This window comes from Chiloscyllium punctatum, chromosome 23, assembly GCF_047496795.1.
Source record: "Chiloscyllium punctatum isolate Juve2018m chromosome 23, sChiPun1.3, whole genome shotgun sequence".
Lineage (NCBI taxonomy): Eukaryota > Metazoa > Chordata > Chondrichthyes > Orectolobiformes > Hemiscylliidae > Chiloscyllium > Chiloscyllium punctatum.
Genome location: NC_092761.1, coordinates 8,068,955 through 8,082,145, shown reverse-complemented (window position 1 = coordinate 8,082,145; position 13,191 = coordinate 8,068,955).

Below are 13,191 nucleotides of genomic sequence, written 5' to 3'. Positions count from 1 at the left end.
TCATATGTTTAACCAGCCAACACAGAGTCAGTGCCCTAAACTGAGCAGAGTGTAAATCTCCTGATGATATAAATATTTAACCAGCCAGCACAGAGTCAGTGCCCTAAACTGAGGAGAGTGTAAATCTCATGGTTATATATATTTACCCAGCAGATGTAGAGTCAGTGCCCGAAACTGAGGAGAGTGTAAATATCCTGGTTATAAATATTTAACCAGACAACACAGAGTCAGTGCCCGAAACTGAGGAGAACGTAAATTTACTAGTTATATATATTTAACCAGCCAGCACGGAGTCAGTTCACGAAACTGAGGAGAGTGTAAATCGCCTGGATAGATATATCTAACCAGCCAGTGCAGAGTCAGTGCCTTTAGCTTAGGAGAGTGTAATTCTCCTGGTTATATATGTTTAACCGGACAGAAGAGATTCAGTGCCCGAAATTGAGGAGCAGATAAATCTCCTGGTTATATTTACTTAACAAGACACACAGAGTCAGCGCCCTGAACTGAGGAGAGGATAAATCTCTTGATAATATATATATTGAACCAAACAGCACAGAGTCATTGCCCTAAACTGAGGCGAGTGTAAATTTCCTAGTTATGTATATTTATCCATCCAGCACAGACTCAGGGCCCTAAACTGAGGAGAGTGTAAATTTTCTCTTTACATATATTTAACCAGCCTGCACAGAGTCAGTGCCCTAAACTGAGGAGAGAGTATATCTCCTGGTTATATATAGATATATTTATCCAGCCAGCACAGAGTTATTGCTCGAAACTGAGGAGAATGTAAAACTCCTGGTTATATATATATGTATATCTATATATTTAACCTGCCATCGCAGATTCATTGCCCGAAACTGAGGAGAGTGTAAACCCCCGGTTATCAATTTAAACAGCCAGCACAGAGTCAGTGCCCGAAACTGAGTAGAGGGTAAATCTCCTGGTTATATATATTTAACCAGCCAGTACAGAGTCAGTGCTCTAAACTGTGGAGAGTGTAAATCTCCTGGTTATATATATTTAACCAGCCAGCACAGAGTCAGTTCCCTAAACTGAGGAGAGTGTAAATCTCCTGGTTATATATATTTAACCAGCCAGCACAAAGTCAGTGCCTTAAACTGAGGAGAGGGTAAATCTCCTGGTTATATATATTTTACCAGTCAGCACAGACTCAGTGCCCGAAACGGAGTAGAGTGTAAATCTCCTAGTTTTATATATATTTCACAATCCAGCACAGAGTAATTGCCCTAAACTGAGGAGAGTATAAATCTCCTGGTTATATATATTTAACCAGCCAGCACAGAGTCAGCACCCTAAAGTGAGGAGAGTGTAAATCTCCTGGTTGTATATATTTAACCAACCAACACAGAGTCAGTGCCCTAAACTGAGGAGAGCGTAAATCATCTAATTATATGCATTCAACCGGCCAATACAGATTCAGTGCGCTAAACTGAGGAGCGGGTAAATGCCCTGGTTATATTTATTTAACCAGCCAGCACAGAGTCAGTGCCCTAAACTAAGGAGAGGGTAAATCTCCTGGTTATATCCATTCAACGAGCCAGCACTGAGTCAGTGCCCGAAAGTGAGGAGAGGGGAAATCTCCTGGTTATATATATTTCACCAGACAGCATGGAATCAGTGCCCTTAACTGAAGAGAGTATAAATCTCCAAGTTATACATATTCAACCAGCCAGCACAGATTCAGTGCCCTAAACTGAGGAATGTGTAAACCTCATGGTTATATATATTTAAACAGCCAACACAGAGTCAGTGCCATAAACTGAGGAGAGTGTAAATCTCCTGGTTATATATATTTAATCAAACAGCACAGAGTCATTGCCCTAAACAGAGGAGAGTGTAAATCTCCTGGTTATATATATTTAACCAGCCAGCACATATTCAGTGCCCTCAACTGTGGAGAGGGAAAATCTCCTGGTTATATATATTTAATCAGCCAGCACAGAGTCAGTGCCCTAAACTGAGGAGAGTTTAAATCTCCTGGAAATATATATTCAACCAGCCTGCACAAACTCAGTGCCCTAAACGGAAGAGAGTGTAAATCTCCTGTTTATGTATATACAACGAGCCAGCACAGACTCAGTGCCCTAAACTGAGGAGAGTGGAAATCTCCTGTTTATATATATTTAACCAGCCAACGCAGAGTCAGTGCCCTAAACTGAAGAGAGGGTAAATCTCCTGGTTATATATATATTTAATCAGCCAGCACAGAGTCATTGCCCTAGACTGAGGAGAGTGTAAATCTCCTGGATATATCCATTTAACTAGCCAGCACGGAGTCAGTGCCCTAAACTGAGGAGAGTGTAAATCTCCTGGGTAGACATATTCAACCAGCCAGCACATACTCTGTGCCATAAACTGAGGAGAGTGTAAATCTCCTGGTTATATATATATTTAACCAGCCAGCACAGAGTCAGTGCCCTAAACTGAGGATAGTGTAAATCTCCTGATTTTATATATATATTTAACCAGCCAGCACAGAGTCATTGCCCTAAACTGAGGAGACGGTAAATCTCCTAGTTATATATATTTAACCAGCCAACACAGAGTCATTGCCCGAAACTGAGGAGAGTGTAAATCTCCTGTTTATATATATTTAACCAGCCAATACAGAGTCAGTGCACTAAACTGAGGAGAGCTTAAATCTCCGAGTTATAAATATTCAACCAGCCAGTACAGAGTCTGTGCACTAATCTGAAGACCGTGTAAATCTCCTGTTTATATACATTTAACCGGCCAGTACAAATGCAGTGCGCTAAACTGAGGAGCGGGTAAATGCCCTGGTTATATTTATTTAACCAGCCAGCGCAGAGTCAAAGCCCTAAACTGAGGGGAGGGGAAATCTCCTGATTTTTTATATATATATATATTTAACCAGCCAGCACAGAGTCATTGCCCTAAACTGAGGAGAGTGTAAATCTCCTGGTTGTATAAATTTCAATAACCAGCACAGAGTCATTGCCCTAAACTGAGGAGAGAGTAAATCTCCTGGTTATATATATTTAACCAGCCAGCACGGAGTCAGTGCTCGAAACTGACGTGTGTAAATTTCCTGGTTATTTATATTTCACCAGCCAGTGAAGAGTCAGTGCCCTAAACTGAGGAGAGTGTAAATCTCCTGGCTTGGTATATTCAACCAGCCAGCACAGACTCAGTGCCCTAAACTGAGGAGAGGTAAATCTCCTGGTTATATATATTTAAACAGTCAGCGCAGAATCAGTGCCCTAAACTGAGGAGAGTGTAAATCTTCTGGTTATATATATTCAACCAGCCAGCACGGACTCAGTACCCTCAACTGAGGAGAGGGTAAGTCTCCTGGTTATATATATTTAACCAGCCAGCACAGATTCAGTGCCCTAAACTGAGGAGAGGGGATATCTCCTGGTTATATATATTTAACCGGCCAACACAGAGTCAGTGTCATAAACTGAGGATAGTGTAAATATCCAGGTTATATATTAAACCAGCCAACACAGAGTAAGTGCCCTAAACTGAGGAGAGTGTAAATCTCCAGGTGAGATACATTCAACCAGCCAGCACAGAATCAGTGCCCGAATCTGAGGATTGTGTCAATCTCCTGGAAACATATATTTAACCGGCCAGTACAAATTCAGTGCGCTAAACTGAGGAGCGGGTAAATGCCCTGGTTATGTTTATTTAACCAGCCAGCACAAAGTCATTGCCCTAAACTGAGGAGAGGGGAAATCTCCTGGTTAACTATATTTAAGCAGCCAGCCCAGAGTAAGTGCCCTAAAGTGAGGAGAGTGTAAATCTTCTGATTATACATATTCAATCAGCCAGCACAGCGTCTTTGCACTAAACAGAGGAGAGTGTAAATCTCCTGTTTATATATATTTATACAACCAGCACAGTGTCATTGCTCTAACCTGAGGAGAGGGGAAATCTCCTGGTTATATATATTCAACCAGCCAGCACAGAGTCTGTGCGCGAAACTGAGGAGAGGGGAAATCTCCTGGTTATACATATTCATCCAGTCAGCACAGAGTTCAGTGACCTAAACTGAGGAGAGGGGAAATCTCCTGGTTATATATATTTAAACAGCCAACACAGAGTAAGTGCCCTGAACAGTGGAGAGGGGAAATCTACGATGTTATATATATTTCACCAGCCAGCACAGACTCAGTGCCTTTAACTGAGGAGATGTAAATCTCCTGGTTATATATATTTAACAGGCCAGCGCAGAGTCAGTGCCCGAAAGTGAAGACAGTGAAAATCGCCTGGTTACATATATTTCACCAGCCAGCTCAGAGTCAGTGCCCAAAACAGAGGAAAGTGCAAATCTCCTCGCTATCTATATTTAACCAGCCAGCGCAGAGTCAGTGCCCTAAACTGCGGAGAGTGTAAACTCCAGGTTATATATATTTACCCAGCCACCACAGTGCCCGAAACTGAGGAAAGTGTAAGTCTCCTGGTTATACATATTTAACCAGACAGCGCAAAGTCAGTGCCCTAAACTGAGGAGAGTGTAAATCACCTGGTTATATATATTTATACAGCCAGCAAAGACTCAGTGCCCTAAACTGTGGAGAATGTAAATCTCCTGGTTATATATATTTAACCAGCCAGCACAGCATAAGTGCCCTAAACTGAGGAGAGTGTAAATCTCCTGGTTATATATATTTAACCAGCCAGCACAGTCATTGCCCTAAACAGAGGAGAGTGTAAAACTCCTGGTGATATATATTTCAAAAGCCAGCACAGAATCATTGCCCTAAACTAAGGAGAGGGTAAATCTCCTAGTTATATTTATATATTTAACAAGCCGGCACTGAGTCATTGCCCTAAACTGAGGAGAGCATAAATCTCCTGGTTATATATATTTAAATGGCCAGCGCAGATTCAGTGCCCTAAAGAGAGGAGAGCGCAAATGTCCTGGTTATATATATTTAACCACCAGGCACAGAGTCATTGTCCTAAACTGAGGAGAGTGTGAATATCCTGTTTATATATATTTAAACAGCCAGCGCAAGGTCAGTGCCCGAAACTGAGGAGAGTGTAAATCTCCAAGTTATATATATTTAACCACCAGGCACAGAGTCATTGTCCTAAACTGAGGAGAGTGTAAATGTCCTGGTTATATACATTTAACCAGCCAGTACAGACTCCGTGCCCTAAACTGAAGAGAATGTAAATATCCTGGTTATAAATTTATTCAACCAGCCAGCGCAGATTCATTGCTCTAAACTGAGGAGACTGTAAATCTCCTGGTTATATATATTTAAACAGCCAGCACAGAGTCAGTGCCCTAAACTGAGGAGAGTGTAAAAATCGTGGTTTTCTATATTTAACTAGCCAGCACAGAGTCAGTGCCCTAAACTGAGGAGAGTGTAAATCTCCTGGTTATATATATTTTAACAGCCAGCACAGAGTCAGTGCCCTAAACTGAGGAGATTGCAAATATCCTGGTTTTACATATATTTCAACAGCCAGCACAGCATAAGTGTCCAAAACTGAGGATAGAGTAAGTCTCCTGGCTAAATATATTCAACCAGCCAGAACAGAGTCAGTGCCCTAATCTGAGGAGAGTGTAAATCTCCTGGTTATATATATTTAACCAACCAGCACAGATTAAGTGACCTAAACTGAGGAGAGTGGAAATCTTCTGGTTATGTATGTTCAACAAGCCAGAACAGACTCTGTGCTCACAACTGAGGAGAGGGTAAGTCCCCTGGTTATATATATTTAACCAGCCAGCACAGAGTCAGTACCCTAAACTGAGGAGAGGGTAATTCTCCTGGTTACAGATATATATTTAACCAGCCAGCACAGAGTCTTTGCCCTAAACTGAGGAGAGCGTAATACTCCTGGTTATATATATTTAAATAGACAGCACAGTTTGAGTGCCCTAAACTGAGGAGAGTGTAAATCTCCTAGTTATATATATTTAACCAGCGAGAACAGAGTCATTGCCTGAAACTGAGGAGAGTGTAAATCTCCTGGTAATATATATTTTATCAGCCAGCACAGAGTCAGTGCCCTAAACATAGGAGAGTGTAAATCTCCTGGTTATATATGTTTAACCAGCCATCAAAGATTCAGTTCCCGAAACTGAAGAGAGGGTAATTCCCCTGGATACATATATTTAACCAGCCAGCACAGACTCCGTGCCCTAAACTGAGGAGAGGGTAAATCTCCTGGTTATACATTTTTAACCAGACAGCGCAAAGTCAGTGCCATCTCCTGAGGAGAGGGGAAGTCTCCTGGTTATATATATTTAATCAGCCAGCATAGGATCAGTGCCCTAAACTGAGGAGAGTGTAAATCTCCTGGTTATATATATTTAACCAGCCAGCACAGACTCAGTGCCCTAAACTGAGGAGAGTGTAAATCTCCCAGTTATATATATTTAACCAGCCAGCACAGAGTCAGTGCCCTAAACTGAGGAGAGTGTAAATCTCCTGGTTATATATATTTAAACAGCCAGCGCAGATTCAGTGCCCTAAAGAGAGGAGAGTGTAAATCTCATGGTTATATATATTTAAACAGCCAGCGCAGAGTCACTGCCCTAAACTGAGGAGAGTGTAAATCTCCTGGTTATATATATTTAACCGGCCAGCACAGATTCAGTGCCCTCAACTGAGGAGAGTTTAAATCTCCTGGTTATATAAATTTAACCCGTCAGCACAGAGTCATTGCACTAAACTGAGTAGAATGTAAATCTCCAGGTTATATGTATTTAACCAGCCAGCACTGAGTCAGTGCCCTAAACTGAGGGGAGGGTAAATCTCCTGGTTCTTTATATTTAAACAGCCAGCACAGATTCAGTGCCCTAAATTGAGGAGAGGGTAAATATCCTGGTTATATATATTTAACCAGCCAGCACTGAGTCATTGCCTTAAACTGAGGAGAGTGTCTATCTCCTGGTTATATATATTTAAATAGCAAGCACAGAGTCATTGCTCGAAACTGAGGAGAATGTCAATCTCTTGGTTATATATATTTAAACAGCCGGCACAGATTCATTGCCCTAAACTGAAGAGAGTGTAAAAACGTGCTTATATATATTTAACGAGCCAGCACAGAGTCAGTGCCCTAAACTGAGGAGAGTGTAAATCTCTTGGTTATATATATTTTAACAGAGTCAGTGCCCTAAACTTAGGAGAGTGTAAATCTCCTGGTTATATGTATTTTACCAGCCAGCACAGATTCAGTGACCTAAACTTAGGAGAGTGTAAATCTCCTGGTTATATATATTTAACCAGCCATCACAGAGTCATTACCCTTAACTGAGGAAAGTGTAAATCTTCTGGTTATATACATTTAACCAGCCAGCACAGAGTCAGTGACCTAAACTGAGGAGAGTGAAAATCTCCTGGTTCAATATATTATACATGTCCATAAGTGGACCAACCAATATTTCTGTAAATTCTTTATAGAAATCAGCTTTAAAAGCATCTGGGCCCGGTGCCTTACCACTCCGAAATTGCCTAATTGCATCAAGTATTTCTTGGACTGTTCGAGGAGCATTTCGGACCGATACCTGTTCCGGAGTTAGGCCCAAAAAGGTTAATTTTTTTAAAAATGACTGCTTCCTCCTAGTCCTATCTTCACAATCCTGCGATTTATTAATCTTTTTATGATCATGAGTCAAAATACCTGTACTTTCCTTGATAGAAGTAATAGTCTGAGGGGCCTTTTTTTGCTTTGTGAGAAATGCTAAGTATCTACCCGGTTTGTCGCCATATTCATATAACCTTTGTTTTGCAAATAATATTTCCCTCTTCGCCATTTGAGTTAGCATAGTGTTTAGAGCTGTCCTAAGAGCCGTAATCCTTTGCAATTTAGTAATAGAAAATCTATCAGTATTTGCTGTTTCAGCTGCTTTTAAGCGAGCTTCAAGCAGACGCTGTTGGTCTGCCTTCAATTTTTTCTGGGTCGCTGAGTAGGAGATGATCAAACCTCGCGTGTAAGCTTTAATGGTCTCCCACATCATTGATGGGTTGCTAGCCGTACCTGAATTAATTTCTTAAAAAGTTTTAAATTCTTGAGAGAAGTACTTTACAAATTTACTGTCTTTCATTAAGAAGGGGTCCATACGCCAATGCCGAGGGGATGTCCCATTGTTCCTCGCCTTAGTTTCCATATATACAGCAGCGTGGTCGGAAATTGCTATACTACCTATTTTACAGGATGATATGGAATTTAAAAAAATTGAGGGGGCAAAAAACGTATCAATTCTGGTATGACATTTATGTAGATTGGAGTAGAAAGAAAAATCTCTGCCCTGTGGATGAAAACATCTCCATACATCTACTAAGCCTAATTCTTTGTTCAGATCCATCAATTGTCTAGATCTGGGAGATACTCCTGCAGTACTCTTGGGAGTCCTATCTATTTCCGGATCCATAATACAATTAAAGTCTCCCCCTATAATTGTATGACGGGCACCAAAAGCCATCAATTTTGAAAAGGCTTCCGTTATAAATTTAAAGGGGTGTGCTGGGGGTGGGGGGGCAGTACAAATTTTAAATCCCATATTCCTCTCCATTTATGAGGGCTTTAATCAAAATATATCGTCCAGATTTGTCTTTTATCTGATTTAGAATTTTGAAAGGGAAGTTCTTCCGAACAAGAATAACAACTTCCCTGCTTTTTGAGCTAAAAGAAATAAAAAAGGCCTGATCAAATCCACCCTGTCGTAATTTCAAGTGTTCTTTATCCGACAGGTGTGTCTCCTGTAGGAGAGCTATATAAACTCATTCTTTCTTAAGATTTGATAATATTTTCTTCCTTTTGGCTGGCGAATTACTCCCGTTGACATTCCAGGTGCACCACATAACCGACTGATCAACCATAATCATCCGGGTAAATCCGAGACCCCTCGGGAGGGGAAACCATATCCAGAACATCCCGAGCATAGAGTATATAAAATTTACAAAACTAAAGGCTCTCTAAATACACTCGCAACAGTATAATAAAAAAAACTACTGCTAAATAAAAAAAATATGAAACGTATCTAAGTGGAGATTTTCCCCTTTGTTCCCAGGGGGTATCACTTCCTTCCACCCCATCTCGTACCCCCATCTCCTACCCACTAACTTCCCACCTATCTCCTTCCTCCCCTATCTCCTTCACCCCCTATCTCCTTCCCCCTTCCTTCCCCCATCTCCTTCCCCCATCTCCTTCCCCTTCCTTCCCCTTCCTTCCACCATCTCCTTCCCCCTTCCTGCCCCCCATATCTCCTTCCCATTCCTTCCCCCATCTCCTTCCCCTTTCCTTGCCCCCATCTCCTTCCCCCAACTCGTTTCCCCCTTCCTTCCCAATCTCCTTCCCCCTTTCTTCACCCCATTCTCCTTCCCCCATCTCCTTCCCCTTCCTTCCCCCCTATCTCCTTCCTCTATCTCCTTCCTCCTTCCTTCACTGCCTATCTCCTTTACCCCTTCCTTCCCCATCTCCTTCCCCCATTTCCTTCCCGCTTCCTTCCCCCATCTCTTTCCCCCCTCCTTCCCCCCATCTCTTTCCCCATCTCCATTCACCTTCCTTCCCCCATCTCCTTCCCCCTATCTTCTTCCCCCTTCCTTCCCCCACAATCTCCTTCCCCCTTCCTTCACCCCATCTCCTTCCCCCTTCCTTCCCCCCATCTTCTTCCCCTATTTCCTTCCCCCTTCCTACCCCCTACCTCCTTCCCCACTACCTCCTTTCCCCATCCTTCCCCCTATCTCCTTCCCCCATCTCCTTCCCCTCATCTCCTTCCCCCTTCCTTCCCCCGTATCTCCTTCTCACCTATCTCTTTCCCCCATTATCTCCTTGCCCCTTCCTTCCCCATCTCCTTCCTCCCATCTCCCTCCAGCCCATCTCCTTCCCCCTTCCTTCCCCCCATCTACTTCCCCCATCTCCTTCCCCCATCTCCTTCCCCCTTCCTTCCCCTTCTCCTTCCACCCTGATTTCCTTCACCCCTATCTCCATCCTCTCTATCTCCTACCCCATCTGCTTCCCCTTTCCTTCCCCAATCTCCTTCCCCCATCACCTTCTCCCTTCCTTCCCCCCATCTCTTTCCCCTCTCTCCTTCCCCCTTGCTAACCCCCATCTCCTTCACCCCCATCTCCTTCCCCTTCCTACCGCCCCTATCTCCTTCCCCCATCTCCTTCCGCCCATCTCTTTCCCCCATCTCCTTCCCCCATCTCCTTCCCCTTTTCTTCCCCCCATCTCTTTCTCCCCATCTCCTTCCCCCTTCCTTCCCCCATCTACTTCCCCCCCATATCATTCCCCCTTCCTTCCCCCCATCTTCTTCCCCTATTTCCTTCCCCTTCCTACCCCCACCTCCTTCCCCACTACCTCCTTTCCCCATCGTTCCCACATCTCCTTCCCCCTTCCTTCCCCCGTATCTCCTTCTCCCCTATCTCCTTGCCCCTATCTCCTTTCCCCATCTCCTTCCCCCTTCCGTCCCCCCGTCTCCTTCCCCCACATCTCCTTCCCTCTTCCATCTTCCCGATCTCCTTCTTCACTATCTCCTTCCCCCCATCTCCTTCCCCCATCTCCTTCTCCCCTACATCCTTCCCCCTTCCTTCCCCCAGTATCTCCTTCCCACCTATCTCCTTCACACCTCTCTCCTTCCCCCTTCGTTTCCCCATCTCTTTCCCCCATTTCCCTCCACCCCATCTCCTTCCCCCTTCCTCCTCCCTATCTGCTTCCCCGCTATCTTCTTTCCCCATCTCCATCCCCCTTCCTTCCCCCATCTCCTTCCCCTTCCTTCCTCCCATCTCCTTCCCCCATCTCTTTCCCCCTTCCTTCTGCCCCTATCTCCTTCCCCTATCTCCTTCCCCATCTCCTTCCCCCATCTCCTTCTCCCTTCCTTCCCCCATCTCCTTCCCCCACATCTCCTTCCCTCTTCCATCTTCCCGATCTCCTTCTTCACTATCTCCCCCCGTCTCCTTCCCATTTCCTTTCCCCCCTCCTTGCCCCCTATCTCTTTCGCTCTTCCTCCCCCTCTCCTTCCCCCATCTCATTTCCCCCCACTTCTTCCTGCCTATCTCCTTCCCCCTTCGTTCTCCCATCTCCTTCCCCCATCTCCTTCACCCTTCCTTCCCCCCATCTCCTTTCCCCTATCTCCTTCCCCCTTCCTTCCCCCAACTCCTTCCCACCTTTCTCCTTCCCCCTTCCTTCCCCCATCTCCTACCCCCCATCTCCTTCCCCCATCTCCTTCCCCCATCTCCTTCCACCCATCTCCTTCCCCCCATCTCCTTCCCCCATCTCCTTCCTCCCCTCTCCTTCCCCCCCTCCTTCGCCCTCCTCCTTCCACCCTCTCCTTCCACCCTTACTTTCCCCACTCTCCTTCCCCCATCTCCGTCCTCATTCCTTCACCCCACTCTCTTTCCCCTGATCTCCTTGGCCCCTCTCCTTCCCCCTAACACCTCCCCCCCAGTCTCCTGCCCCCTCATCTCCTTCCCCCTTCCTTCACCCCATCTCCTTCCCCTATCTCCTTCCCCCTTCCTTCCCCCTTCCATCTATCTCGTACCCCCCTCTACTTCCCCCCACTCTCCTTCCCCCATCTCCTCCCCCCCTCCTCCCCCCGCTTCCCCCCCTCGCCTTCCCCCCTCTCCTTCCCCCCTTCCCTCCCATCTCCTTCCCCCCATCTCCTTCCCCCATTTCCTTCCTCCCCTCTCTTTCCCCCTCCTTCACCCTCCTCCTTCCACCCTCTCCTTCCCCCCTTACTTCCCCACTCTCTTTCCCCATCTCCCTCCCCCTTCCTTCACCCCACTCTCTTTCCCCTGATCTCCTTGCCCCCCTCTCCTTCCCCTCATCACCTTCCCCCCAGTCTCCTGTCCCCCATCTCCTTCCCCCTTCCTTCACCCCCCTCTCCTTCCCCCTATCTGCTTCACCCCTCTCTCCTCCCCCCTCCTTCCCCACTATCTCATTCCCCCCTCTACTTCCCGCTTCCTTTAACCAAGTCTCTTTCCCCCCATCTGCTTCTCCCCCTTTTCTTCCCCTATCTCCTTCCCCCTCTCCTTCCCGCTTTCTACCCCCCTCCTTCCCCATCTCCTACCCCCATCTCCTTCCCCCATCTCCTCCCACCTATCTCCTTCCCCCTTCCTTCCCCCCTTTCCTTCCCCCTATCTCCTTCCCACCCTCTCCTTCCCCCTTCCTTCCCACCCTCTCCTTCCCCCTTTCCTTCCCCCATCTCCTTCCCCCTCTCCTTCCTCCCTATCTCCTCCCCCCTTCCCGCCTATCTCCTTCCCGCTTCCTTCCCCCCTCTCCTTCCCCCGTCTCCTTCCCACTTCCTTCCCCCCTCTCCTTGCCCCTATCTCCTTCCCTCTTCCTCCCCCTCTCCTTCCCCCTATCTCATTACCCCCCACTTCTTCCTGCCTATCTCCATCCCCCTTCCTTCCCCCCTCTCCTTCCCCACCCTCTCCTTCCCCCATCTACTTCCCCCATCTCCTTGCCCCCCTCCTTCCCCATCTCCTTCCCCCCATCTCCTTCCCCCATCTCCTTAACCCCTTCTCCTTCCACACCTCTCATTCCCCCATCTCATTTCCCCCTATCTCCTTCCCCCTCTCCCTCTCCCCTCTTCCTTCCCCTATCTCATTCCCACTTCCATCCCCCCTCTCCTTCCCCCAATCTCCTTCCCCCCATCTCCTTCCCCCTTCCTTCCCACCCTCTCCTTCCCCCCTCTCTCCTTCCCCCTCCATCCTCCTCTCTCCATCCCCATCTCCTTCGCCCCATCTTCCCCCATCTCCATGCACCCCTCTCCTTCTCCCAATCTCCTTCCCCTCTTCCTCCTTCCCACCCCTCCTTCCCCCTGTCTCCTTCCCCCTTCCTTCCCCCATCTCCTTGCCCCCTCTCCTTCCCCCTCTCCTTCCCAACCCTCTCCTTCCCCCATCTACTTCCCCCATCTCCTTGCCCCCCTCCTTCCCCCATCTCCTTCCCCCCATCTCCTTCACCACATCTCCTTAACCCCCTCTCCGTCCATCCCTCTCCTCCGCCATCTCCTTCCCCCTATCTCCTTCCCGCCCTCTCCTTCCCATTCCATCCAACCCCTCTCCTTCCCCCATCTCCTTCCCCATTTTTCCTTCCCCCCATCACCTTCCCCCTTCCTTCCCCCATCTCCTTCCACCCTCTCCTTCCACCCTCTCCTTCCCCCTCTCCTTCCCCTATCTCATTTCCCCTTCCTTCCCCCCTCTCCTTCCCCCATCTCCTTGCCCCTCTCCTTCATGC